We start from the raw sequence: 27,392 nt of genomic DNA, 5'->3' as shown, positions 1-27,392 counted from the left end.
ACAGGGTAGCTCCCTCTCTCTGAAGTAACCACCTCACCAGTCCTGGCTTCAAGTCTGCACTCTGTCTGCCCCCCCCCCCCCCCCCAGGGGCTACCAGACCCACATGCCTGTTTCCAAGCCCGACTGCATGTCATTGCATGCATACAAGGTGCTGCATTATCAAAATCCTTCCCTATCAGGACATCTGCAGGGGTATCCTCAAACGCACCTACTTGCTTACTTCCTTTTCCACCCTCCCAGTCAAGGTGAACCCTAGCTAAAGGTATTTGGAATGGAGTCCCTCCTAAAGCTCTGACTGGAGTAGGCTGCCAAAGCAAGTAGTGCTCCTGTTTAACCATTGCAGGCTTCACAATTGTTAGGTCAGAGGCTGTCTCTCTCTTAGCAGTGTTCTGTTTCCCATCTACTAAGGTAGGATATAACTGTTTTCCAGACAACTTACCCCTGGCATTCTGTCATTCCCACTTACTGGCTCCCCTAACTTTTGTTCCCCACCTTGTTTCAGTGGACATCTGTATGCAACATGGCCCCACTGGTTACATTTAAAACATTTAACCCTTGATCCTGGCCATGTACCTGAACCAGTGACTTCCCCTGCTACTGGCAGTCTGTTGTGGCAATTTAGGCTGCCCAACATGGGTTCCTTTAGACCCATGTGCATCACTAAGTATCCCTTTCCTGTGCAGTGATGCCCTGCTTGCTAGGTATAGGTCTCCCTTTTTTCCCAGCTCATTTGCGGTGTTACATTCTGTCTGCCAACCAGATTCTCATGTCCTCAGGCAAAGTGCTAAGGGCTTGTTCCCTCACCAAAGGGTCTACCAGTCCTTCTAAAAGTGGTGATCTGACACCCACTAACCCAACTGTGAAAATAAGTGCTTAACTCGGCAATGTAATCACGCACACTTTCATCCGCCTTGCATCTATGCTCACAAATTTTTTTTCTATAAGCTTCAGGTGTTTACTTTAAAACACTCATAATAATTAACTGTATTATAATTTAAGCAGTCAGTTTTAGGCAATTTAGAAACGGCAGTTGCAGCTTTACCATGGAGGATTTGAACGGGTGGCCTAATGGTTAAGGTGTTTGCCTTACAAACACAAGGTGCAGGGTTTGAGTCTCAAGGGATAAATGACCAGGCTTAAAATGGCTCGCAAGGGCAGTTAGCTTAGTACGAACCTATGAGTAAGGGGGTCAGGAACCGTACCCAGAGCCTTTGGTCAACATTATACTGTTCACATACCCTTTCAACATTATACTGTTTACATACCCTTTCAAGCATATAAATAAAACTATCAAAATTATCACCCTCTGTAAATTGTGGAAGAAATTTACTGAACTTTTTTGGCTCTGGGGTTCAGTTTCTCCCTTCCCCATTACTTCCAGGACCTTGGTGAAGAGTCAGCATTTCCTTTTCATGTTGCCTCTGCCAGTTTCCATACGTCTCAGTCTCTCTGCAGATTCTGATGCCTTCTGTTTCTCCTTTGTTTCAGCCTCCAAATGCCACAGTCTCTCTCTTTTTTTTGATTCTAGTTCCAACCGTTCGGCCTCCCCTTCAAGGCTGTTTAACTCCAGATGGATTTTTAAGTCCTCTGAGGCAAAGTTGAACTCTCCATTTTCTGAGAGTTGTAGTTGAGGCCAGTCTGGTTGTCCTCCTGGTTGCTGGTCTGTGATGCAGCTGTGACTAAGGCTGCAACCATTTCCATTTTAGTCAGGTTAGTATGCACCAGTCCTTTGGTTTTGCACATCTTAGCCAACTGGCTCCTTGTCAGCTTGCTGTAATCTCTGCTGACATCCTTACCTGCTCTCCCTGACAAAGCTGTAAAAAATAAATAAAACTATTGTGATATGAAACTCTGAATGTTCACTGTGTGGCTACTTGAGAGCTCAAACGCCTTATTTAGTGACTACTGTTTTGCAGACTACAGGAGTTCAATATCCACACCACTGAATCCCAATATATGGATATCCCACCATCAACCAATTAATATGTGACGACCCTCCACTGGACCAGTAATCAAGGAGCCTCAATCCTCACCACTGGCACCAGTGAGGGACGTACACTGGATGGCTGGCACACAGACAGTATTTGCAGATGCAGTTCTCTGCATCAAGTGCATTTTCCCTTAGAACACACACAGACCACAATCAGTCTTCTTCATAGTCTACACAGTTTCAAATCTCACTTAAGAAATTACGTTCTGTAATCCTGACTCTGCAGATGTTCACTATCACTTTTTAGTAGGAAAGCCTAACGTTTTCTCCTTCCACTTAGTATTAGACATTAACTGTCTTCTCACATCCTAGTGTAGCTTAGTCCTCCCACCCTGTAACATTTCCCTCACTTTTTCTTTAATAAAAATTGTACCATCTTGCTTTGTAAGAAAATCTCTGTCACAATGTTTTCTACCCTTTTTTACATGGGGGGGGGGGAGTAAATGTTGCAGTGTAAGACAATTTATGTTATGTAATGTATCATTTTGGCATTTAATGTGTGTAATATTTTGTAATTTTCTTGGGGACTTCTGGAGCTTTCTGCTCAGGCTGCTTCCCCATTAATAAATGAATGCCTCCTTCGATCTGGGGACTTCTGGAGCTTTCTGCTCAGACTGCTTCCCCAATAATAAATTAATGCCTCCTTCGATGAATGTTGTATTTGGCCTAAAGGTAAGCAGAAAATGAAGGAGAAAGAATGTAAAACACTTGCCACTGTTTGAAGTTATATTTGAGACTTTGCAATGCCACTTTTCTGAGAAGAAAGCTCCATGTGAGTTATGGTAGTAGATAGGCCAACAGCAACAAAAAAGTAAGTCGGAGGTTTGCTAGGAATCTGTGTATTTGTATATAGACAGGATGGAGCTCATTTCTACTCCTGTGACAAGAAGCCATGAGAGTGCAGGAATGGGTTGGGTCCCCATTCACTTCTTTATTACCACTCATTTCCTGCAGAAGCCGTTTTGCAAGTGGACAGTCTCAGTTGTTGCTTGCTGATGCCAAGTTGAGTAGTCCCTCTGTTCACTACTGACAGAGCGAATAATCCCTCTTGATTGCTAGTAGCTGTCAAAATCTCCTATCAGTAGGGGTAGTCTTGCAGTGACTTGTGTTACCAACCATGCCAGCTAACATCTACTCCCTAATCCCTCTGTCCACAAGAACAACCCTTAAATGCTATTGTCCAGAAGTGAGATGTAGAACTTTATTCCTTCCTGTGTTTAATTTTACTCTGAAATTTATTCAGAAAGCCAGAGCGAATGAGTCAGAATCATACCCATCATCCCATTCTACCATGATAAATATGGTTCCCACTATTTTGGCTTCATTTTCTGGAGAGTCTTGGAAACGAAGGCCATTCACAATCTTGCTAACTCGGTTGTCTGTGAAGACTAACCTGAGCATTCGCACCCTTTGACTAAATGGCTACTCCATTTATGGTAATGACCAGGGATACTGGAATACTTTTGCAGGGTTGTCTAGAGCCTCAATTTAGCTGGCAGATACAACACAAAGAAAATGTACAGAAGCAGATGGACATGGGTTTCCATTTGAGCTATCTCCAAGGGATTAGATCCTTTTTCTTCAGCACCTGTGCCTGCTGTTTTAGATTCTGTCTCACAGATTTTTGATGTGAACTTCAACTACGTTTGTGTTGCAGTTCATCTTGCTTCCATTCAGAATTCAAAGTTTCTGCCCAAAATATCTGAATTCATCTGTTATGTCCTTTAACTTTTGTTTGCAGTGTTTCTTATAGGTACCTCCTAAATAAGGTCTCCATTTAAGGAACCTGTTGTGGCTTGGAATCTACACTAGACTGGAAAAGGCTAACTGCACCACATGTTGAGCCTGCTTCAAATTTGTTCTGAAAGTAATTATCTTGGAAAACTTTTTCTTATAGCAAGTATTTTGGCATGACATGTTTTGCAATTGCAGACATAAAGCATCCTTATTTGTACTACAGGGTGTGTTTTATGAAATGAACCCCTTTGTGCCAAAAGCAGCCATAAACAAATTTTGAATCCATCTGTAAATTTGTGTGCGTTTTCCCCTTAGTTAACAAAAGTGAATATGTCTCTTGCACTGTGTGGACATAGACAGTTAATGTGTTTATACAGACAACAAAATCTTTCAGAGTGGATTATTAGTTATGAGTGTCAACTGTGTAATTACTGATGTGTGAAAATTGGATTCTGCATCGGAAGATAGGGATTGCGGTATCCTAGAGACTTCTCCTGCTTTCCCAGAGATTCATCAGTTTATATGTTTATGTATTTGTTGACCGAGGTAGAGCATTAATCCAAGTGCATCATTTTTCAGGTTCAGCCCATGGTTTACGACTAGGAAACTGTCTTATGAGTAGGTTACACAGTAATTTGCAGCAAGAAGATAGTAGTAAAATAACCATTACTGACCCACTGAAATTATAGAATTTTGCAATACTAGGTTAGACTGCTTAGCAGTGTCAGTGTTCTGTATAAGTAGTGGAGGTATCTGAGCATAAAAGATGGCTTGCACTTGCAAGAATGTGTTTTAATTCCGTTTTTTTTTTTAAGTTTTGAATGCAGTTTGCTTTAGAGAGATGTTGGTGGTGCCTTTGTGATTGCTGTTGTGAGGGGTGATCACAAAACAATATATCCATAGTTTCATTAGGAAGCCCTCCATTATTTGCCCCTTTTGTTTCTAACAAGTTGAGTTTCTATGTGTCCAAGGTCAGTTTTGCCAGATGGCTTTCATATTTGAGACCTTACTTTTTGCTCCATCTATACATTAAACCAGAATAGTGGTCACCTCCCTGGCATATTTCAGGAATGTTTCTGTAGATGGTATTTTTGCAGCTGCAGCAGGTTTCTCATAATACTTTTGTAAGACGCTGTAAGCTGGCCGTGATCTATAGGAGAGACTGTCTTCCTTCGGAGCCTCTGGCATGTCAGGTATGCTTTCATGTTGGCACCCAAGAGAACAAGCCTGGAGCTGTGTTCTTTTGTTTTGAAGAAGATGGACCCAGTCATTTCAGATATGAAAGTTAAGAAATCGCCATAGTAATAGATTTCTATGGACAGGGTTCATCTTTAGCCTTCCCACTCTCCTTCCCCAGCTTGAAGTGGCCTAGACGGTATTTAGGTGCGTCTGTGAATATGTATGCATGTTTGTGTTTGTCATGCTATAATAGCCACACAATGTTAGAGTGATGTCTAGAAGATGGTGCTTAAAGGAGATATTGGGAGGCTAGGCAAGTAAGATTTTTAAGGTAGTTTTGATTAGTGGAGATAATGTTATACCTGTTAGGCAGGTAGGGCAGGTGCTTATTTAAGGGGCCTCGAGCTGTATAATGGCAGAGTTGTCTGGTTTTAGGAGCTTTGAAAAGAGTGTAAGGGTGTCTGGAGGATGTTGGTGATGCAGGGTATGCCTAGATCAAGGGAGTTGTGCCACAAGTGTTGGGAATTCGTTGTCACATTTCTAGTATGCGTGGTAAATGAGGGGAAGGGCAGCTCCTCTGAGCCGGGCCTTCGGAGCCGGGGGAGGGGGATCTGATGATTGTGGAGCCTTCGGAGCAGAGGTCTGTCCCAGTGCTATTGGCTCCATCAACCCTGACTTCTTCGGTGCCGTTTGAAGAGTCTGGGAGCCAACACTCCTTGGTCTGCTCAGGGGGAGAGTCGAACTGATGTTGATTCCGACCCTTCCTCTCAGCGCGTTGGCAGCTCATTTCCTATGCAAAAGATGGTTCGAGTCGGGCAGCGGGTTCAGCAATAGCTCTTAGGAAACATTCCTGAATGCGCTTATGCTCCTTTGCGGAAGCCTTCATGTCTTCTTTCGTTAATGCCCCATTTGATTGCTCGTCTCTTTTCGGGCCCAAAGTCAAGGAGACTCGCACTAGATTTGAGCAAGATGGAAAGAATCTATCTGCCGTAGGAGTCCATTTTTCCACACCTACTAAACCATACCACAAAGGGCGAAAAGGTGGAAAAATGTAGTTCTGGAAGTCCCAAGGAGCTTTCCAGAGCACACGTAGTGAACCCTCCTCCAGGGGAAGAGGTGGGGGTAATAATGGAAGACGCTGCCCCGGCGGCGGAGGGGATCCGGAGTACCAGGGTGACAGGGATCAGTTCCTTGGTAAGACCTACCAGCGCTCCTGAAAGGAGGCCCGACTGTCCTACTCTGGAGGCAGTTGGGGGTTGCTTGTCTTTGTACCGAACGCCTGGCTAGGAATTGCTAAAGTTTACTGGGTACAACACATTGTTACCTGAGGTTACATCATCCCATTCTTAGAACCCCCACTTGTTCGAAAGAAAATCCCAGACGTTCCACCCAGTCTCAGGGGATCAAGCCTTCATAGAAATCCAGAGGCTGCAGGAAAAGTCATCCAGCCAGTCCCAGCAGACCAGATAGGATCCGGAACTTAATCCAGATTCTTTTTAGTTCCAAAGAAGACAGGGACTGGAGGCCCATTTTGGACCTCAGCAGACTCATCACATTCGTAAAGAAGGAGAAGTTCTGGATGGTCATGCTTCAGTCGATCCTCCTCTTCCTAGGAATGGGCGATTGGATGTGCTGTATAGATCTCAAGGATGTGTACTATCATATCAAAATGGCCTAACCATCCAGAGATCACTAGCGTTTCCAGCTGGGAGCCAGTCACTACCAATTCCGAGCACTGGCCTTTGGCCTCACAACAGCCCCCAGAGTGTTTACCAAATGCATGGCAGTGGTTACGGCTCACCTGAGGTGTCTAGGATTCCGCATGTTTCCGTATCTGGAGGACTGGCTCCTTATTGCCACCTCCAGGCATCAACTAATTCTGTCCAGGGATCACACACACAATCTCTGTTCTCAGTTAGGCATAATTATAAATTTTGACAAGTCTGCGTTGTCGCCATCGTAGAGTATCTCCTTTATTGGAGCAGATTTAGACACCACCACTGCCACGGTAAAATTGCCTCTGGACAGAATAGTCCCTCTTCGAGACCAGGTATCGGATATTTTACAGAGGAAAAGAGTACCGGCCTCTCAAGTATTGAAACTGTTCCTCTGGGGTGTATGCACATGAGGATTCTTCAGTGGTTACTCTTCACCCAGTGGTCTTACCAACAACTTCCGATGTCATTCTTAATAATGATTATAGACTCTTGCAAGAAAGATCTTCATTGGTGGTTGACCAGCCACCAAGTTACAGTAGGTCGATCATTTGTTTTTCCCCCGTCGTCGGCCATGGTGGCCACGGATGCTTCTCTGGTAGGGTGGGGGGGGGATTTTTCAGGGAAGAACAGCCCAAGGCACCTGGACGGAAATGGTCACAGTTGCACATCAGTGTTTTGGAGCTGAGAGTGGTGCTTTTGGCATTGCAGCACTTCCACGTCTCTCTTCTGCTGGCGACGATTGCGATACAGACAGACATGTCTGTGGTTTCGTACATCAACAAGCAAGGGGGAATCGAGTCTTACCCCTTGTGTTGAGAGGCTTTGAGAATTTGGCAGTGTGCTTTCTTATAGCAATGCATATGCTGAGGAAATCCAACATGATCGCGGTCAAACTAAGTAGAGCTATTCTGTTCTTACAGAAAGCCATAGCCCTGGGAAGGACTGTAATCTTAATAGCCCCCTTTTGGCCTTGACAGATTTGGTTTCCCTTTCTTCGACTCTATCAATTGGAGGAACCTTGGCTTCTGGACCCAGTTCCAGATCTGCTGACACATTCGTCAGGGACCCTCCATCCCTCCCTTCATTCCCTCAGACTGACAGCTTGGCTGTTCCGATTCCCTACCTAGCCAGGTCACACGATTTTTCTTCAGAGGTACAGCATATCCTTGTATCTTAGCAAATCGCTTCCATTTGCTGGCATACAACTTTCTAGTGGAAGCTTTATGTGATTTGGGCCTCCCAGAAAAACATTGATCCTTACGTTGCCCCAATTGCTAGGATTCTGGAATTTCTATCTAAGCTTTTTCATGAAGGTGCTGCAGCTGCCACTATAAGAGTTAAATTGGCTGCAATTTCGAATTTCCACCTCAGATCTGAAGGTTCTAACCTAATGTCTCACAGACTGTGTATGGCCTTCTTAAAGGGTACCATGCATCTTAGGCCGCCTGTTAGACAACCTTTTACTCCCTGGAATCTAAATTTTGTTCTGTCATGGATTATTCTCCCTCCCTTTTGAGCCTGCATCACCCTGCCATTTAAAATTCCTCTCTTGGAAAACAATTTTCTTGGTAGCCATTACCTCAGCATGTAGAGTGTCCGAGCTTCGAGCCCTATCTATCAAACCCCCATATTTGGTGTTTCACCCAGACAGAGTATCACTGAGGACTAATCCTTCGTTCCTTCCAAAGGTGTGTTGCGAGACTAACCTGAATCAAACTGTCGAGCTTCCAACTTTTTGCAGGAACCATTCTAACAAGTTGGAGTACATGTTGCATAAGCTTGATGTTCAGAGAATATTGAGATTCTATTTGGACAGAACAAATTTAATTTAAGAAATCTGAACAACTCTTTGTTTCTCATGCTGACGCTAAGAAAAGGCTTCCAGTGTCTAAAGTTACCCTTTCCAAATGGTTAACTGACTGCATTAAATTTACATACTCCTCAGTGAACCAACCATTAGAACATGGCGTGAAAGCGCATTCCACTAGGGCTGTTTCCACTTTTTCTGCTTATGCAGCTCGATTGCCTTTGGACACTATGTACAGCTGCCACTTGGCCTAAGCCACATACCTTTATCACTCATTACAAAGTGGACAGGTCCTCCAGGGACAGGGCTTCCTTTGGTTCCACTGTCCTCAGGAATATACTCCTGTGAACCACCCAGGATTAGGGTGCTTGGGATGCTACCCATGTGTAAGAATGAACGGCGAGATTGAACAACTTCACATAAAGAAGTTATGTTCGTACTGTAACGTTCCATGTGAGTTGTTCATCTCGCCTTCATTCTTACATTCCCACCTGCCTTCCCCCTCCAGGTTCTCGAAGAACGAGTAAGACTTGTGGTCATGTGGGTCTTGTTATGCAACTTCTTTGGAGTATCTGTTGTGTTATATATGTTACATGCTGTGATCAGCAAACTAGATCTGAGGTAGGACAGACAGCATCATGGGATAGGGACTTGGCCTCGAGCTACTCTGAGATCTTCAGCTTGTGAAAGCGGCCGTCTTGGAGCCGATGGATCGGCTCTGAACCCATGTGTAAGAATGAAGGCGAGATGAACAACTCGCGTGGAACGTTATGGTAAGAACATAACTTCTTTTTTTTTTATGATAATCCTATTACTTTTATTAAACAATAATAATAAATCTAAGGACACAAAAACAGCTTTATTTAGGTGTGTTCTACCCTGTGCTGTTCATACTCATCAAATGCAGGATAGAATTAAAAAATTACTGGTACATGATGCAATATATTCCTACTTTTAAAGACATAGGAGTAGATAAGCTAAACTTTGGGTATAAAAAAATCTACTCATTTAAAAAATATCTTCCAAGGAACAGAAGTATGTAAACACAGTATCTATATCCAAGTGTAGAACCCAAAATGTAACAATTGTCAATACTGCAGGTATGTCTATACAGAAACAGCTTTTAAAGCTTCCAGTTGGTCTTAAACTATTCCATCTTAGATGCCATGGTACATGTAATACTAAAAGCATAATGTACATGGCATAATGCTTGATCTGTAGTGCTTTCTATATAAGTAAAACAAATAGAAAGTTCAAAGAGAGAATTTGTGAGCATATATCTGACATAAGAAGGCAGCTAGACACATGCATTATACACACGGTGATGGCCATGCATTTTTTTCCCTAGGAAAAAAATCAGTGATCTGGCCATATGTATAACTTGCAGTTCATTCTTTTTGTAACCAAAACGGCGTTCTGTGTTCAGCCATTTCAGTGTTGTGATATAGATCCATTTTAAAGCTCACTGTCCAGCTGGTATCAATGAAAGTGTGATTAAAAAAAGCCTGTTCTCAAAGATAACATTAAATAATTTTGCTATACAGATAGATATAAACATTTTAACATCTGGTTTTTAGTTACATGCAGATATTTGTATTTTTAGTATGTGTAAAGTATTGATCTATGTATTCTTTTTTGTGTGTGACCAATTTTAAAGGTAAAGTCACATGATTGTGTGTATATAGATATATAGATATATATATATATATATATATATATATATATGCTTAAATATATATATATATATATATATATATATATATATATATAAATTTAAGTTATGTGTTTCAAATCCCCTGATTATTTGCATGAAGAATCCTGCATTGGTGAAAAGTCTAGTACTAGCAAGCTATAACAAATTTCTTGCTGTTTAAGTATTGAGTGCTGTGCTGCCGGTTTACTTTATAGTTTAGTTTACTTCGCTTTTTAGTACACCGGCTTTATCTACTTGGCAGAATTATTTTAATATTTGAGTTTAGCAATGATGCCCGAGTGGGAGATTGTGTCAAAGGCCTTGATTAAGTCTTAAGTAGACCGTATGCACAAATTTGCTGTTGTCTAGGGCTTTGTCTAGGAGCCAGGTGCTAACTTGTCACCCATAATACAGGTGTAAAAGTTCTTCATCCATGTTTCTTGTGCCTTAAATTCTATGCACCAAAACCTGTCTTCTAGATATACACATAACCAACTTCTGTTGTTAGCTCACTGTCTTCTGATTTCCTCCTCATCACTTTAAAGATTGGGAGACAGAGGCTGCCTGTAAATTCCTAATCAAAAAGTCACCTGTTTCAGCAGACATTCGTAAACAACTAAGTACAGTTTTTTAGGTCATTCTTTGTGTCGTACTGCTTTATACTTGGGTTTATTTAACTGTACAAGTCTGACGATATTAGAATATAAAACAAATCCTTTAACTTTGATTCTTATTTTGCAGCTCTGTAGTTCTTTATTTTCACTGGAACTTGTCCCTCCCACAACTTTTTTTTTTTTTTTTGCTGATTTGTGATCTGTTTATGTGCATAGTACTCTTGGGAATGGCACTGCCAAACTTGCGTATTCTGTGCTGCAATCTAGAATTAGTTTGCATGTTCAGATGTGGTACAGAAGGAACAGGGTACAACTGCATTTAGTGACACAGTGACTATAACAAACCCAAGTGCATTTTGGGAAGTTTCTCACATCTCACTGTACTGTTCAAACTAAGTTGTAATAGGTACAGCTGGGAGTTGTTTATTTTGTAGACTTTGCCTTTCTTTGACATTGGGGCTGTTGTATTTCTCCTGTTGGCTCTTGTACTCTTAATTTCCTGTTCTCCTTTTCCCATAGCTGTATACCTACATGACCCATTGCCAAGTGCCCCCCTTTCAGGGCAGGAAGTATCTACTGGTGTTTAATTGCTTTTGCTTTGGGGATTAGAAGTGAAGAAAGACGATGGCATACTGCTGCCTAAGCATACCACTCAGCTGTCCAGATTTTCTGGCAAATCACAGAGATGATCCAAGGATTGAAATTACTAAATAAAGACGTACATTTGAGTTTCCGACTTCAAATCCTTCAGAAAATGTATATTAGCACAAACCCTGTTACTCTAGCAATTTTCTTAGTGTACAAGAGAAATATTTAAAATCTTTCCCTACGTTTGGACCTTTTCCCTCCATTTTGTCAGGCTTTGTCTAGATTCCTGCGCTAAGAGGAGGTTGAAAGGCATGTGCTTAAGCCATTTTTGAATACTTGCAGTACTGTAGCACCCCCCCCCCCCCCCCTGGCGCAGGCCTGCAGTGGTGTTTGAGCGTATTTTCCTTGTGTTTATCACAGGATATTGGCATGTATCCCTTTTGTGTGAGATCCCTGTAGGTTATATTCCTGGTCTGCATTAGGGAGCGATCCAGCATTAAGTCTCTCACCCCCCCCCCCCCTTAAGATAGGTCAGCTGGTCTTTAGCTTCCAGACCCTGAAACACTGGTCAACCCTCCATTACCTAGAATGCTAACCAGGCCTGGGTCACCAGCATCTCCGATGGTAGCACACATGAGATGTTTAAGAAAAGTTATTTTAGTTATAAAATGGCTTAGGAAGGTACCATTATTTATTTTCTTTTGTCTGTCACAACATCAAAGTGAAAGTAAAGGCAAAGCCAGTAGAAAAAGGATCCTAGAATTCTGATGTAACACCTTTTGACAGAACATATAAACACACATAAAAAAGGGAAAAGTATTGAAAATTGTATTTTTCCATGGTGACATGCCAGGTATTCATACTGCCCACTACTCTGGGATCAGGTAATTGATTTCATTTGACTGTCATGTGTCTACAGGTATTTTATCTGTTTTAAACTGAATTTAGACAGTTACAGTGAATGTAAAACTTCCTTTCTACAAGTCCCAGGCGGATCTGTTTGTTGTGCTGCTATAACCTCCTCACAGAAGGAAAGTTATTCCATTATTATGTTCTCTGTATTGCAGGTTACGAGTTCCAGTCATGAGAATGAGTTTATTGTTGCATTCTTGTAGTCTGAAGACCTGTATCTTGATAGAGTGCATGTATTGTGTGTGCAGAATGTAAAGTAATGCTGCATGAGGATGCATTATGTTGTATGCTTTTAATGGAAACCTACTTTTACCACTTGTTCTAAATTTGCATGGGCTGAGAGTTTACATGTGCTGCAATGGCTTTTGGCTTTCCGGTAGTTATTGTTAACCTATCTTATTTCAGAATAGCAACTCCCATGGCGCTGGGAGAGGTCTGCAGCTTCATAGTATGTAAGGTTCATGTACATAGTGGGATTATCTTTTTGAACAAGGAGCTGAAGAACAGATAACAAAAGCATCAAAAGGGTAAGAATCTTCTTGCTGTATCTGCATCCATCTATGTATGTGAATCCATTGTGTAGTAAAAAGTAGAGTATGTTAAATGCATGAAAAAAAAGAAACTGATACATGGTGTTCTTGGAGACTGCTTTTGCTCCTGTACTGTGTTGAGGGCACTGGTGATTGGAGAATTTAAATTGCTTTGAGGTCAAGTTAACTACATTATGATCTGAAACTCTGATGTGGAATCTTGCATTTTCTTAAGGCATTCCTGTAATAAATCCTACCTTGAAATTTAGGCCTGTTTGCATTAACTACCTGGAGTTTGACTTTACATTCCTAATTTCGTATTGAATGGACTTGAGAAAATTTTTCAAGCTTGTAGTCCATGTTTTCACTGTACATTTATAGAGATGAGGCATAGAAAATCTGTATTTTTAAAAGATGAACAACTTGTGTGTATGTAGTAATTATTGCTTGACGTTTTAGCCAGATATTTAACATGAATGATTTCTTACCTTTTCTCTCATTTGTGTGACATATTGTTATATATGAGATTCATATGGTGTATTCTTTTACATGAGATTCATATGGCATGTTGTCTCTGCTACTGCTTCAGCTGTGCTGTTGTGCTCATTTTCCTTTTTCTTGTATGCACAGGATAATTGGCTGATAAATGTATTGTGCATGATTTATTAACCTGTTTCCAAACTAAGTTATGGCACTGTGATGTGGTTACTGTTGAAGCACTCTCAGACTGTAGCAGTAGCGTCTATTCTCCTGCTTTATCCACACTATCCTCAGATTTGTATCTTTTACACCCTCCTATCTCTTAATTACTTCCTTTGACCTGTCTTTCTCTCCTTCTAGCTTCATCCTCCCTCTTTTTTTCCCTCTCTTCAGAGCACACTCAAGTAAATCTGCAGTCTGTGGCTACCACTCCACCCATACAGTATAAGAAGGAATCAGTACTGCAAACTAAACAAGGATATACATTTTGAGCCTCAAGAGCAGGTTCAGTCCACCCAGGCATTCTACTTGTATGTTTATGAGAGTGAAGCTATTACATTAGCAGTATTTCTTAGCAGTTCTCAGCTTGCTAATAAAACTGACTGTTGTAGCCTTGTGCCCCCCCCCCCCCCGCTAGTACAGTAATCCTAACTGTCCAATAGACAGTATACATTTAATTCACATCCCTGTGACTAAATTAACCACCAAGCAGCCCTCTCAGTGCTTTCTGCCTTTGTAGCACTTGGAGGCCCACCTGTTTATTTGCATCTCTATACATTCCCCTTCATTGCTAATGTATCTCCCTACTCTAATCTGTGCACAAACTGGTTACTAATCAGCAAGTCAATGTGAAGACACACTCCCAACCTTAATAAACTTTGCTGTCTCTTCTCTCCTTCACTTTACAGGTAGTTTGAATTATTACTTACCCTCTCTGAGGCCTTCACTGATTTCCACTGATTGCCTCTCTGGTTTCTGTGCACAAACTGGTTACTAATCAGCAAGTCAATGTTAAGACACACTCCCAACCTTAATAAACTTTGCTGTCTCTTCTCTCCTTCACTTTACAGGTAGTTTGAATTATTACTTGCCCTCTCTGAGGCCTTCACTGATTTCCACTGATTGCCTCTCTGGTTTCTTTGCATGCCACCTGGTTTACACCCCTTGTGCTATCTCCCTCCCCCAATACAAAGTCTGTATTAGAATCCTGTTTAGCATGGAGCCATCTTTAAATTTCTAGTCTCCTACCAGGACACAAGTGCTCCTTGGCAATTACAATCTGCTTGCTGGTAAGCCATTAGACCTCAGGAATTTGTTTTAAGTGTGTTCAGATTTGTAAAGTAAAACTTAGTTTTTCTTTTGTCTTGGTTGGCTCTGCCCCGCTCCGTTCACCATCGCTAACGCTCGGGCTCTCTCCGTTCCCCTGCCTTGCCCCCTATTCTCTCCCGCCCCCACTACCTCTACATGTATAGTAATCACAGCCACACCCACAACTCAGCCTCACATCACCTCCTCCTCAAGTCATATCACATTATACCGCACCAACTAGCTCCACACAAAATACTCCCAATCATTCTCATTCCCACTAGGCATTTTTTATATCACCCACACTACGTCCCCATCCACATATAGTGCAACCCTATAATTCCTATTCAGACCCCCCCCACCTAGAAACAACTTAAACTTTATAACTATGACTATCACACAACTAAGTTTAGTCTGTCTTCTCATAATTCTTTAAAACACCACAAGTTATCACTCTAGCAATATCCCTAAACTTTGTAGCACAACACTGCATTATGCACTCTCATATACAGACACCACACATTATAATAATATCTGCCCACAGTTATTCAAGAACTACATAACGGACCAATTCAGGACTAAACACATATGCTCTCATTCCTACTCCAAAAAACACAATACTTTCTCACACTCCTCACCAAACTCCAACATCTGTATAACCATTTTAACTCCAGGCTCACCATAAATGGGAATATCCACCCAACCCAGGCCCAAATCCATCCTGTCCAGCTCAAATTGCTCCAACACAAATGTCGGAACATAACATACCCACTTTCTTCATCCCTGGGCAAATCAACAACAGCAGCAAAATCAACCATCTTTTAATGCTAAATATTAATATTAGAAGTATCACAAATAAAATACCTGAACTCCAGGCCACAATAGCACACTACTCCCCAGACATAGTTGCTTTAACAGAAACCTGGCTAAATAAAAACATAGCTAACTCAGTTCTCCCTACCTGCTACAATATCATTAGACAAGACAGACCACTTCGTAAAAGGGGTGGAACTGCCTTACTGTACAAGTCAAACTTAACTGTCCGTCCAATTACCGAACTCCTACCCCTCCCCCAATAATTGGGACATACTTATCTCACAACTTCAACTTCACCCTAAAAAGGTCATCACCACAATTGTGATCTATATTCCACCTGGTAATACACTTGCTAGCCTTGAAGACTTCTTATCCTGGTGTTCTTCCACATACTCGCAAGAAACCCTTATTCTGGGGGACTTCAACCTAGATTGGTTCACCTGTATATCAGAACCACCAAGTAATCTAATAAATCTCTATGGCTACCAGCAGCTAGTCCAAATTCCAACTAGATTTGATAAAAAATCTAAAAGGGAATCCATCCTTGACTGGGTCCTAACTAACAACCCCACATTGTACCCTCACATAGGCAGTCTCCCAGACACCTTAAGTGACCACAACATAATTTACTTTATACGTAGTAGAACAAGCATATGCAAAACCACTAACTATATCCACTAGAAACACAAAAAAATTCTCTCCTGAGGTCCTCAACACTTTACTCTGTAACTGTGACTGGACCCCCCCTAAAAACCCTCCCACTTGACCAGGCTGTAGCATATTTCAACAAAACATTTCTACAACATCTTTACAATGTCGCTCCATTGCGCAGAATCAAGGTTAGAACCTCTACAAACCTCTGGCTCAGTAAAGAAACCAAACAAATCCTAAAGTCCAGAGACACTGCCTGGCTTTACTATAAAAAAACAAAGAAACACAAAGCCTAACTAAGTACCAAGAACTGTGCAACCGTGCAAAAAAAAATGCATTGGGCTGGACAAAAAAATCCTACTACACAACATTACAAACGAAATACCAACACAACCCGCAACAATTTTGGAAAAATGTAAACCAGCTACTAAAATCCACCCAAAAGGCTACCCCCAAACCAACCACCCCTGACACTAAAGTTCCCATCGAAACACAATTCAACTCCCACTTTGTGAACTCAATTCTATCCTTAGTATCACAGGACAGTTCCTTCCTCACTACCCCCCCCCCCCAACACAAAGAACACTAATACAAGCTTTACCCTCAGTTTCCACCACTTCAATCAAAAGCATGCTCTCCAAACTAAAAACCTCATCAACAGCAGCCGACCTGCTCCCCAGCTATTTCTTGAAACTCACAGCAGATGCTATTGCTATTCCAGTCTCCACTCTCATAAACAGATCAGTTGTTGAAAACTATGTGCCCAAACTCTGGAAAATATCCTAAGTTATACCCATACATAAAGGCGGGACCGCCACTGAACTTAATAACTACAGACCCATTGCTTTACTCTCCCCCCAGCCAAAATCCTAGAAAAATGCATCCATACCCAGATGCTAAATTATCTCCTAGACAGCAACATCCTGTCACCTACTCAGCATGGTTTCAGACCTGCCCATAGTACCACTACAGCACTCCTCTGCTTCACAGACGCAGTAAACCATCTCAAAAATGAAGGCCTACAAGTGTCAACTCTTTTTTTGGATATGTCCAAAGCATTTGACACAGTCTCGCACCAAATCCTGCTAAACAAACTAAACCAATATCACCTATTAAATTCCACCAAAGCTACTTAACTGACAGGTACCAAGCTGTGAAATGGGAAAATTCTCTCTATACTCAGCTGCCCATAACTATAGGAGTCCCAAGAAAACTCAGCTTATGATTATAACCAGTTCCAACAAAAACACTAACAGTCAATTCACTATCTACTCCACTAATGCTACTCCAATTGCTCCAGTGGCACAGGCTAAGCTATTGGGAATAACCATAGACTCCCACCTAAAATTTGATAGTCATCTCAACTTAACTATTAAAAAAGTACATGCCAAACTGGGGTCGCTCTACCGTATCAAACCATTTCTTACCAACAACACAAGATCAGCCATTGCTCGCTCCCAACTTCTATCCACCCGACTCTATGCAGCTCCCATTCTGACTAATCTCAACAAAACGGAACTAAGCAAAATGGAAGCCTGCTATAACAGAATTGCCCGCTTTGCTGCAAATTGCTCATATAGAACTCCTCACTGTACTGCTTTGAGACAGCTCCACTGGCTTGAACTGCCCAACCTCCTAACCTACAATCAGCTCTGCCTCTGTCATTCTATCTATTACCTCCCCAATGTGTCCTGCCCTCAAAAACCTAGTACATCACCACTTAGCCAAAAGGCCTCTTAGATCATAAAGCAAACTACTACTAGAAGTCACCAACAGCTACAATAGCTTTGGAGATGCACTATATAGTAGTTCACTGGCTAAAAAGTGGAACTCTGTCCCTACAAGCATTCAAAACACATCATCCAAAGCCTCCTTTAAAGATCTCATCAGGCAACATCTCAAGGAAAGTTGGCAGTGCCATGATTGCTCCCCAGGCTAGTGAAAGCAGATAACACATACATACAAAATCTGGAGCACTTGATAATAGTTTTCAATCTTACTCACAAACACTGGCTAATCTACAATGTATGTACTGTACCTGTGTACTATGTATGTATTCTACCTATGTTCCAAATTTCAGCTGTACACCACAAATCTATTAATTACCTTTATTTTTAAATTAATATTTTTTTGTTTGTTCTGTCCACTGTAACTGTTTATGTGCCGCATACCACTGTAAAAACATGTCTCCTGTAATTTGTGTGTATACTGATCATGTCTAAATAACTAAATGTGTCTGCAATTTTTCTTTGTGGAGCTTTTCTCCCCGGGCCCCTGCTGAAAAGGGGCCTTTTCGGCTCAATCAGACACCCCCGGTTAACAAATGTAAAATAAATAAATAAAAATGTTCTTTTATGAGATTCATGTATAGTGTTGCAAGTTGCTTAGGACATCCAGACGGAAATTTTAACTTATGTCTGTTAGGGAAGGTGTAAGAAAAGAGCATTTTATTAAGGGAGTTTAACCCCCCTCCCCCATGCAGAGCCCTTCATTCTTCACACTCCTTCATGTACACTTATCTTCTTTGGAGTTATTTCATCTCATAGTAGTGAGAAGAAACCCTAACCCTTTGTAACAATCCTCATTCTGGTAGAATTTTTGACTAAACTCCAGTTTGATTCAACCATATGGTCACCCAGGGCATATCCTCGTTGCATAAATATGTAACTCGAAAAAGTGTCCAACGGGGATGTGCAGTGTTCATCAAAGGCCATATTATTAAAGCATTTTTGTCAAGTCCACATAATTGACATGCAGTAACCCCAGACATGTGCAGAACTGACGGTACCTACCAGATGTAATTATAATTACAAAGACTTGCGTCTGGAGCATTTCTCCCTGGTCCTCCGCTGAAAATTGGCTTTGTTCCAAGTCATACTTTCCCGGTAAACAAATGATAAATAAATAAAAATAAAAAATAAATAATGGGAAGTTTAAAATCAAACCACCTTTGTGGTCTGTGATGAATTGAGGTATTGCCAGCTGTGCCAGGAGAAATAGGGCAGTGGATGCGTGACATATGCCAGCATGGCATATCAAACTGATTTGTACAGGTGCTTGTATTGAAAATGTATTTGTAAATCTGCTTGTGTTTAACAGTGTGTGAACTGTGGGTCCTGCTGGACAGAAATAGACCTATATGTCAGATTGTGTTGTAACTGCTGAAATGAATATATTGTAACGGAGGATACTGGAAGAGAAGAGGGTACTCTGTCCAGGTAACTTTGAAAAAATAGTCTGAAATTAAATTACCTGGTTTAGGCTATAAAGATTGTTTCTTACAATTCTGATTGCAGCCAGCAACAATATAGTGAGATTAGTTAAGTATTGTTTTTCTTTATCTGTGTGAACTTCCATTTGTGTTATTTTTAATATTTCTTTGATTAGTTAAGTAGATATAAAGTGTTTTTACATTCTTCTATTTTTTATTATTAAATATATTTGAACTTTTCATTGTGTCTGTTTTTTAGAGGGTATTTTAACCTTTGAGAGTACTTCTATTTATTTGGTGACACTATGGCCGCTCCTTAAAGCCTTGCTGCATTGGTCAAACACTACCGTTTGTATTTGTTAATTTTACTCAGTATAGATGAGTACGCTTGTAAAAGCCTTAAAGTAGTTGGCTTTGGAGTATTCCGGTGGCAGAATCTACCTTTTATAGTCTGCGTAGAGGGGCATAGCTGGTAAATCTGTGACAGCCTTTCCCAGGTGTGTGTGTGTGTGTGTGTGTGTGTGTGTGTGTGTGTGTGTGTGTGTGTGTGTGTGTGTGTCGGCTACTTGGAGCAGGGACACAGAGCAGTGATTTCACAGAGAGGGTGGTGGAGGACTTAGCTTGGAACACTCTGCTGAGGACTCCACTCTACAGCTGTGGTCAGTGTGGAATCTTATTTGGAGCCTGGTGAGAGAGGGGGAAACCCAGCTCTGGGATGGGAGTGTGTTCCCTGTGTGCTCTTGAGGGAAATTGTGCTTGGTGCAGAGAGCTGCATTTGAAAATACTGTGTATCTATTTTTGTTCCAAGTGAATGTCCCTCACCGGTGAGGATTGAGGCTCCTTGATTACTGACCCAGAGGAGGGACGTCACGAGATCCACCAACATAAATAAACTATAAAAAAAACTTCCTAATTATACATTGGATCTGAGGACTATCGGGTTAAGCATAACATTAGAAAGTTGACTAAAAATTAGTAAGAATTCCAAGTCCATGAACAGAGGTTGGCATCTGAAGCACCATGCTGGGACCCCTTTTGTTTGGCATTTACTTTTTTGACCTCCAGACAACAAACCAGGACCTCTATTTTAACCAAAATGGAAGTAATTGTAAAATTCCCTTCTGACACCTAAGCCATTCAGTAAGAATTTACACTTGTGAACACCAGGTGTGCTAACAGTGGACTGACTTTACACTTTTCAGTGATTTTAATTTAATTGCATTTGGTAAACCATCCCTCATTCCACTGTATGCCAGACAGTACCTCATTCCAAAATGCGAATGGTATTAGTACCTGGGTTAATGATTCCATTTTTTTGATCATCATGTAACAGTGGTCAGAAAGCCCTCCTCATCACAACTGATTCCCAAGAAATATTTTCCAGATCCAGAGAGGTCATTGTCCCATTATATTTGACATTTATTAAGTCAATTATTGAGTGCATTGCTTCCTTTAGGATGCATCTCACTAGGCATGTCGAGTACCTAGAACGTTCCCAAATGTTGCACACTAAGATCATCACTGGCTTAAAAACCCAGTTTATTAAAGTCTGGAGTCACTTTTACTTTACTCATTGTCTTATAGCCTCCCGATGGGTGATCTGTACCTTGCACACTGAGCCATTAGCTTCTTATTGACCCAGGATCTTTGCACCCCCACAAATCTCAATTACACACGTTCATAATGCAGGGGATTTAAATCTTCAGCCGATAAGTAAAACATGGTGGAGAAACAGATTTATTGCACAAAATTTTCCCACCTCTGGAATAGACTCCCAGAGGTGTGGCTGACTTGACTAATGTTTTTTTCAGTCCCATGAACTTGTGTCCCCATCCCAAGCTCTTCAAGTGAAGAACAAAACAAAAGACTTCTGCTTAACACAGAAAGCAGATTCTTTGTCTTTCTACAGTACAGCAGCCAATCCACCCCAGCTCTTCAATCTGAAGAAAAAACTTAAGTTCCTTTCTATACTGGCATATCAAAAGAGAAGCTATCTCTGCAGTTTTTTTTCTATAGCCCCCCCCCCCCCAACTTTGCACCCAGGGCAATTGTCCCTTCACCCCATCCTTTATATACTGCTGTAGACTCCCAGTACAAATTAAGCAATGTGATACTGTTTTTTCTTCATAGGGGAGAGGGACAATTGTGGAGGAGTATTCATAAATTCATGCCAGGCTTTACTGGCTTTGATGTTTTGAGAGAGGAGGGTCAATCTGAGTGTGGGTAGTGACATAGTATAAATGGCCACAAGACTCAGCTGCCTTTTATTTTCTATTATCCCATTATCCTATAATACTCCTTGTCTGTACATGCCTCCACTTTAGTACACAAGTCACTTATTTCACTTTGGTAACCTTGATAGCATTCTTGATAGTATTCTATCACAGCAGTAGTAATGTAACACCATATTCTACTAGGAGGTGGTCTGTCGTCATAAACAGTAAGACATTGGGTTCAGTCACTTGCCCCCCCTACCTTTTTACCCATAATGTTCTGCAAACTAGTTTCCTCTCCAGATCACTTTTGGCATGTGTCAGACTAGCATCAAAGGTATGCCCCCAGGCTACTTTAATCAAAAATGTATTACTTTGTGAAAAAAGTTTTTTTCATTTTTATTTCTTGAACCTGCTCGACTCTAGGATCAGATCATTCTTTTTTTTTTCTCTTTTTTGACACTTTAATGCTTCTTCACTAACCATCCCTAAAGGTGGACATTTTATATATATATTTTAATTGCCTCACCTTCACATTCCTGCATTCCATTTGTTCTGATGCTATTGCTGTTCCATCATGACTGAAGGTTGTTCTCTGGGCTAATGTAAATGTAGTGTACCATTCACTTCTATTTTTTTATTGACCTTGAGAGTAAAGGTATTCAAGAAGTGCAAACACAGGAACAAAATAACATCTCTGGTTAGACTCGCCTTGTGCCTATTGTTTAGGTGAACATTGTAGTGCTGAATTGTGAATTAACAATGTATTTGAATTGAGTAAAACTAAGCTATTTATATCCTCTCTTGTTGGAATCAAAAAGGTAAATCATTGATGTTCAGTGGAGAACATGTTGCATCTCCACTCCTGTGAAGATTTGACCTCTAAGACAATTTCAAGCTCAATTAATTCCATTGATTCTGAAATTGAGCCTGTAGTGATGACTCAGCTAAACCTAAGGGTAAAGAAGAGGGAGAAGGAGAACAAAAAATTAAGATTATAGATTGCTGTCCAGGTCCTATTTTTAAAAAGCTGAGAGTAGAAGAGTAACTTTTTCATATCTTCTTATGATAAAAAGTTTCGACAGAAAACTCTCTTGGAATTGGTGTATTTTCTTGCTCAGATTCTCAGGTATGTAATCCTGTAACCATCAGCAAGATAGTTTAGAAGTTGCTCAATTCTTCCTGTAGAGATTACCTATGTAAATATGATGGAAACCTTGTCGAGGTCCAGCAAAAATTTCTAATTTCTTTACCTCTGTTGCCAGGGCAGATGGAGAAGCTTCAGTTTTGCTTTGTTCTATACCAGAACATCTTAGTTCTACTCACTGACCCCCATTTAAGCATCAGATCTAATGAAACTAACTTAAAAACGAGTACAAAAACCAAGTAAAAAGCAGGTATAAACACTCAATCCAGGAATCACAGATGTGATGCAACCAGAAATAAATTGAAGTTAAATAACTTTAATGAATAAAAACAGAAAAATTAATCAAGCGCTTTCGCCTGGTTCCTACCAGGCTTTATCAAGATACTACTCAATCAAAAGTAAACTCATTTTATATCATTATACATACATCAGGTGATCACTTAATCGACCACTCCTGGTATTAATTATGATAATTAGTTAAGAGTTTGAACAGTTTTTAAGGTATTTTTTAAGATGTTAAAATATTTATACTCCCTGCAAGTCAATAATACTGCAATAACATGTTGTTTTAAAAACTATCTAGATACCTTGTGTGTCAAAAAATCTTATAAAAATAAATACATATAAGTAGTTAATGCAAACCACTAATAATTCATGCAGTGTGTTACATAACAATTTTTTAAAAATGCAAATACTAAGAACAAATGTTAAAAAAAAATAATGCAAATACTAAGAACAAATGTTAAAAAATATATACAAATATGCACTTAAAATATTCTAAATATAAATCCTTATAGTAAAAACATGTACTTCTGGTTGAAAGTTTATAACATAAAATAAAAATTCATCATTAACTAACTGCCTGTTAATTGCCTGGCATTTTCATAGATAGTTTTTAAAACAACGTGTTATTGCAGTATTATTGACTTGCAGGAAGTATAAATATTTTAACATCTTAAAAAATACTTTAAAAATACCTTTAAAAATGTTCAAACTCTTAACTAATTATCATAATTAATACCAGGAGTGGTCGATTAAGTGATCACCTGATGTATGTATAATAATATAAAATGGGTTTACTTTTGACGGAGTAGTATCTTGATAAAGCCTGGTAGGAACCGGGCGAAAGCGCTTGATTAATTTTTCTGTTTTTATTCATTAAAGTTATTTAACTTCAATTTATTTCTGATTGTATCACATCTGTGATTCCTGGATTGAGTGTTTCTACCCGTGGAGCTGCTTTTTATCAGATCTAATGAGACTAGGCTTAGAGTGTCGGACACAGAAGTTACAGATTGTTAGCCTAGATGTGGTCAGTTTTGGAGCTACAGCCTTTTGGGGGACAACATTTCTGAGAAGGACACTGCTTCTGTTGATGTTATCAGTGTTGATACAACCATCACTGGGCATCCCTGTAATGTGGAGATTGGGATCTGCCTTTGAGTTTCTGTGTGCAGTTATCAGTGTCATTGTTGGGATAGTCGACCTTCCAGCCTTTGGCATTAATATTCTGGATTTTAGGCCCATGGCTGTTGGGTGTCTTGGTCCTGTAGTTGGAGGTTGAGTAGCCAGAGTCTGGCTTGATCCTGATTTGTTTGATGTTTGTTTTGAGTAGCAAGGACCAGTGTCCTTAATTTTTACTGTGCGGTCATGTTAGATGTTGGTGTCTTTATTGCAAACTGTTATGCTTGTGTTACTGCTGGTGCCTGTTCCTACTGTTTTGTCAGCCCTGTAGCCATCGAATAACTTCCAGTCAGTAAGACACAGGGTCCGGAAGCCTTTTCCAGGACCAGTCCCAGGAGTCTAGACCAGTCAAGTGCTTTCATCCTTAGGACAATCCCTTCCAAGATGTGCTTGGAAAGTGTAAGAGGAGGTAGTAGGACACTGAGGCACTTCCGATATTGCGGATGAAGAGGGTGACATTGTCCTACCTTTTCGATGAACCCAGGTTTGGGGAAGCTCTTTAGGAGGAGGTAGAGAAAGGGGAATGGCCATCGGACCTCATTACCTGTTTATAGTGGATCTTATAAGACGTCTTCTGGACCTTCTCAAAATTCATCCTTGGTTGTTCCTGCCACTAACAAAATGCTATGGTTGCTTCTTGGAGCATAACATGGAGGAATATGATATAGGCCGCTGATTATAACCTGCTTTGTGTTTGAGACATGGATGCCAAGAAATTAACCTTAAGAGCGAAGCTTGTCATTCTTGTTGAACGAATAAGGGGTTATGATTGGTGACACGATCATAGCTCTTTGTAGTGCATGAAGCTTTACCTGTTCCATGTGTTATTACTTACAGAGAAATAAAATCACAAGTGTTTTGCTGGCTTTCAAAGCTATAAAACACACAGCGGGTACAGTCAGAAAGACAATGTAACTCTGTATGTCTCTCATTTACACTTACCGTTCATTTTTGAGGAATGTCCGGATTATTGTTTCATATTTTTGGTTTGTTCCTCGTAAAATCGCTGGTTTTCAGACAACCACTGAGGACTGAAGTCGCTAAATAATGACATGCGTTTGAGTTTGAATTCATATCATTCAGAAAATTCATGCCAACAGGTTGTGTTCTTATAGCAACTTTATGTTCGGTATTGGAACTTAGGGGCACGTTACCAGTGTGGACAGCAGGCAGAAACAAAACTTTTGTTCTGCTGCTGTCATTTCTTGGTCAGTACAGGCAGATTTTACTTCTGAGCACTAGATCCGTCATTAACTTTAGCATGGGGGGCTTAAAAAGAAGTTATGTACTCACCATAACGTTCAATGTTTGTAGTCCATCTCGCCTACATTCTTGCTGGATGGGTTCGGAGCTGATTCTCGGCTCCCACTCGACCGATACTAAAGCTCGAGAGCTTTTACTGGCTCAAGGCTAACCCCTATCCCATGGTGCCTCATGGCGAATTCCCAGATCTTGTTTGCAAGAAAGTAACTACGTACATAATAGTAAGTAAACTATCAATAACTATGCACATATAAACAGAATACTTTGTATTACTATCTATGCCAAGTGGACAGACAACTACAACAAGGTCAGTCAGCATAATGGATAGTCCACCAGTTCATCCAGGATACAGGAAGGGGGAAGGAGGGTGGGAAGCAAGAATGTAGGCGAGATGGACTACAAGCATGGAACGTTATGGTAAGTGTAGGCCTTCTGTATTGAGTCAGTAACTTTCTCACTCCACACTTGCGAATTAATGTAGCTAGCACATGCCTACTGCCTTCATTACTGTAAAATGCTTCACTTGTTCTCACAAACATTAATACGGTTCTTTTTAAAACAAAAAAAAACTTGAGTAAGGCTATAATAAAATTACTATTGCTGCCTGGCACTCGCATTAAAATGGTTCAAATTCCCTAATCTGCATAGTCTCTCACAGTTGAAACTAGCCCATAAAGTACTCTACTCTTCTCTGTTTATAAATGCTGTCCAACAAGTCTGTCTTACAGTGTTACTCCTCTTTTTTTAATTTCTCCAAATCCTTTGGGTTTCTAGTACCATGGACCTCATTCCTAAGTCAAAGTACGATTAAAGTTTATGAAATTAGTATTGGTTCACTCTTTGTCAGCCAGAAGTTCTTTTCACAGCACCCGTAATGTGCCCAGTAATGATGCCTGCAGTTCGTACAGAGTTGCATGTATTGGTAGCATATCTGAATATGATTGTAGACTGTTTTTTTTTTTTTTTTTTTATTTTTTTTTATAAGACTCATTGCTCCTACTACTATTGGAACTATCTGGGTAGTTTTTCTTTCACATTGCTCTCGTTTCTGCTTGCAAATCCTGATATTTTATAACTTTTTGTCTCTGTATGCAGGGCACTAGGCACTGGGTGTGGCAATTTCATTGAGTAATGCAACTTTTGTCTTCTTTTCTTGGACCGCTATATCTGTTTTTTTAAGCATCTATCTTTTGAACTGTTAATGATCCCATGTGATGTAGATTTCATCAATTTCTATGATGCTTTGTGGCTCATGTTTCCAGTGTTTTTCATCCCCTTCAATACTATAATGTTTGCACAATCCACAGTGCAGCAGTCTTGCCACATTATTATGCCTTTCAGTGCACAACCCTTCTGCCATAAGTATGTCTTAACCAGCATCGAGGTGTGCACCTGTTTCCAGTATTTTTTTTTTTTTTTTTACAAAACCTACATTTCTGTTTCTCCTGCATGTTCAATGGACTTTGTAAACTGACGTGTACGTAGCCCACTCTCTTGTGCCACCCATATTAACCTTTTATCTCTTAGTTCTACTCCCCATTAATACCTCTTAGCTGCACCAGTATGTTCCAACTTGTGGAAAAATCTCTCATTTGATTCTGTGATGCCTGTTGTTCGTCATGCATGTCAAGAGACACCCTTCCTCAGATGGTTAGCAAGTAACATCCTTCCAACCACTTCAGAAATTCTCTAAGACGTGCACTTTTGGATCTTTACTTGCTTATGCATACCCAGATAATTACATTTCTGCATTTTGTTTCTGTATGTAGCACAGTGTACTTTTTGATTCTGTTATATCATTATCTCCCTGTAATTGTAAATGCCACATTCCTTTAGAAGTTGTTTTTTTTTCTCCTATGTCAGCCATAACGTTGTTCTTCAATATTTACAGTCATTTTTATTATGCTATGGGGTCTGTTTGAAAAGGGGTCCTTTTTGTCCCAGTAGTCAGACTATCCTGGTTACCAAACTGGATGGATAAAAAAAAAAAAAAGTAAAACTCTCAAGTGGAAATGCAAAAAGAATAAGGTGTATAACAGAAAAACATTCTTGTAGAAATGACCCATCTCAAAAA

The 27,392-nt window shown here is 40.4% G+C and overlaps 1 protein-coding gene across 3 annotated transcripts in view; it reads left to right on the top strand.

Annotated features, from left to right (window-relative positions):
• LRRC8A (leucine rich repeat containing 8 VRAC subunit A) overlaps positions 1–27,392 on the top strand; it is a 547,593-nt gene that overhangs the window by 25,882 nt on the left and 494,319 nt on the right. For all 3 annotated transcript variants that reach the window (XM_044058796.1, XM_044058794.1, XM_044058795.1), the window contains exon 2: positions 12,644–12,765. The gene's annotated coding sequence lies outside the window, so the exon portion shown is untranslated. The remainder of the gene's footprint in view (positions 1–12,643; positions 12,766–27,392) is intronic.

This window comes from Protopterus annectens, chromosome 16.part0 (assembly GCF_019279795.1).
Source record: "Protopterus annectens isolate FY-2018-M chromosome 16.part0, PAN1.0, whole genome shotgun sequence".
NCBI lineage: Eukaryota > Metazoa > Chordata > Ceratodontiformes > Protopteridae > Protopterus > Protopterus annectens.
Note: the sequence above shows the minus strand (reverse complement) of the source record. Positions and strands in the feature narration are given on the sequence as shown.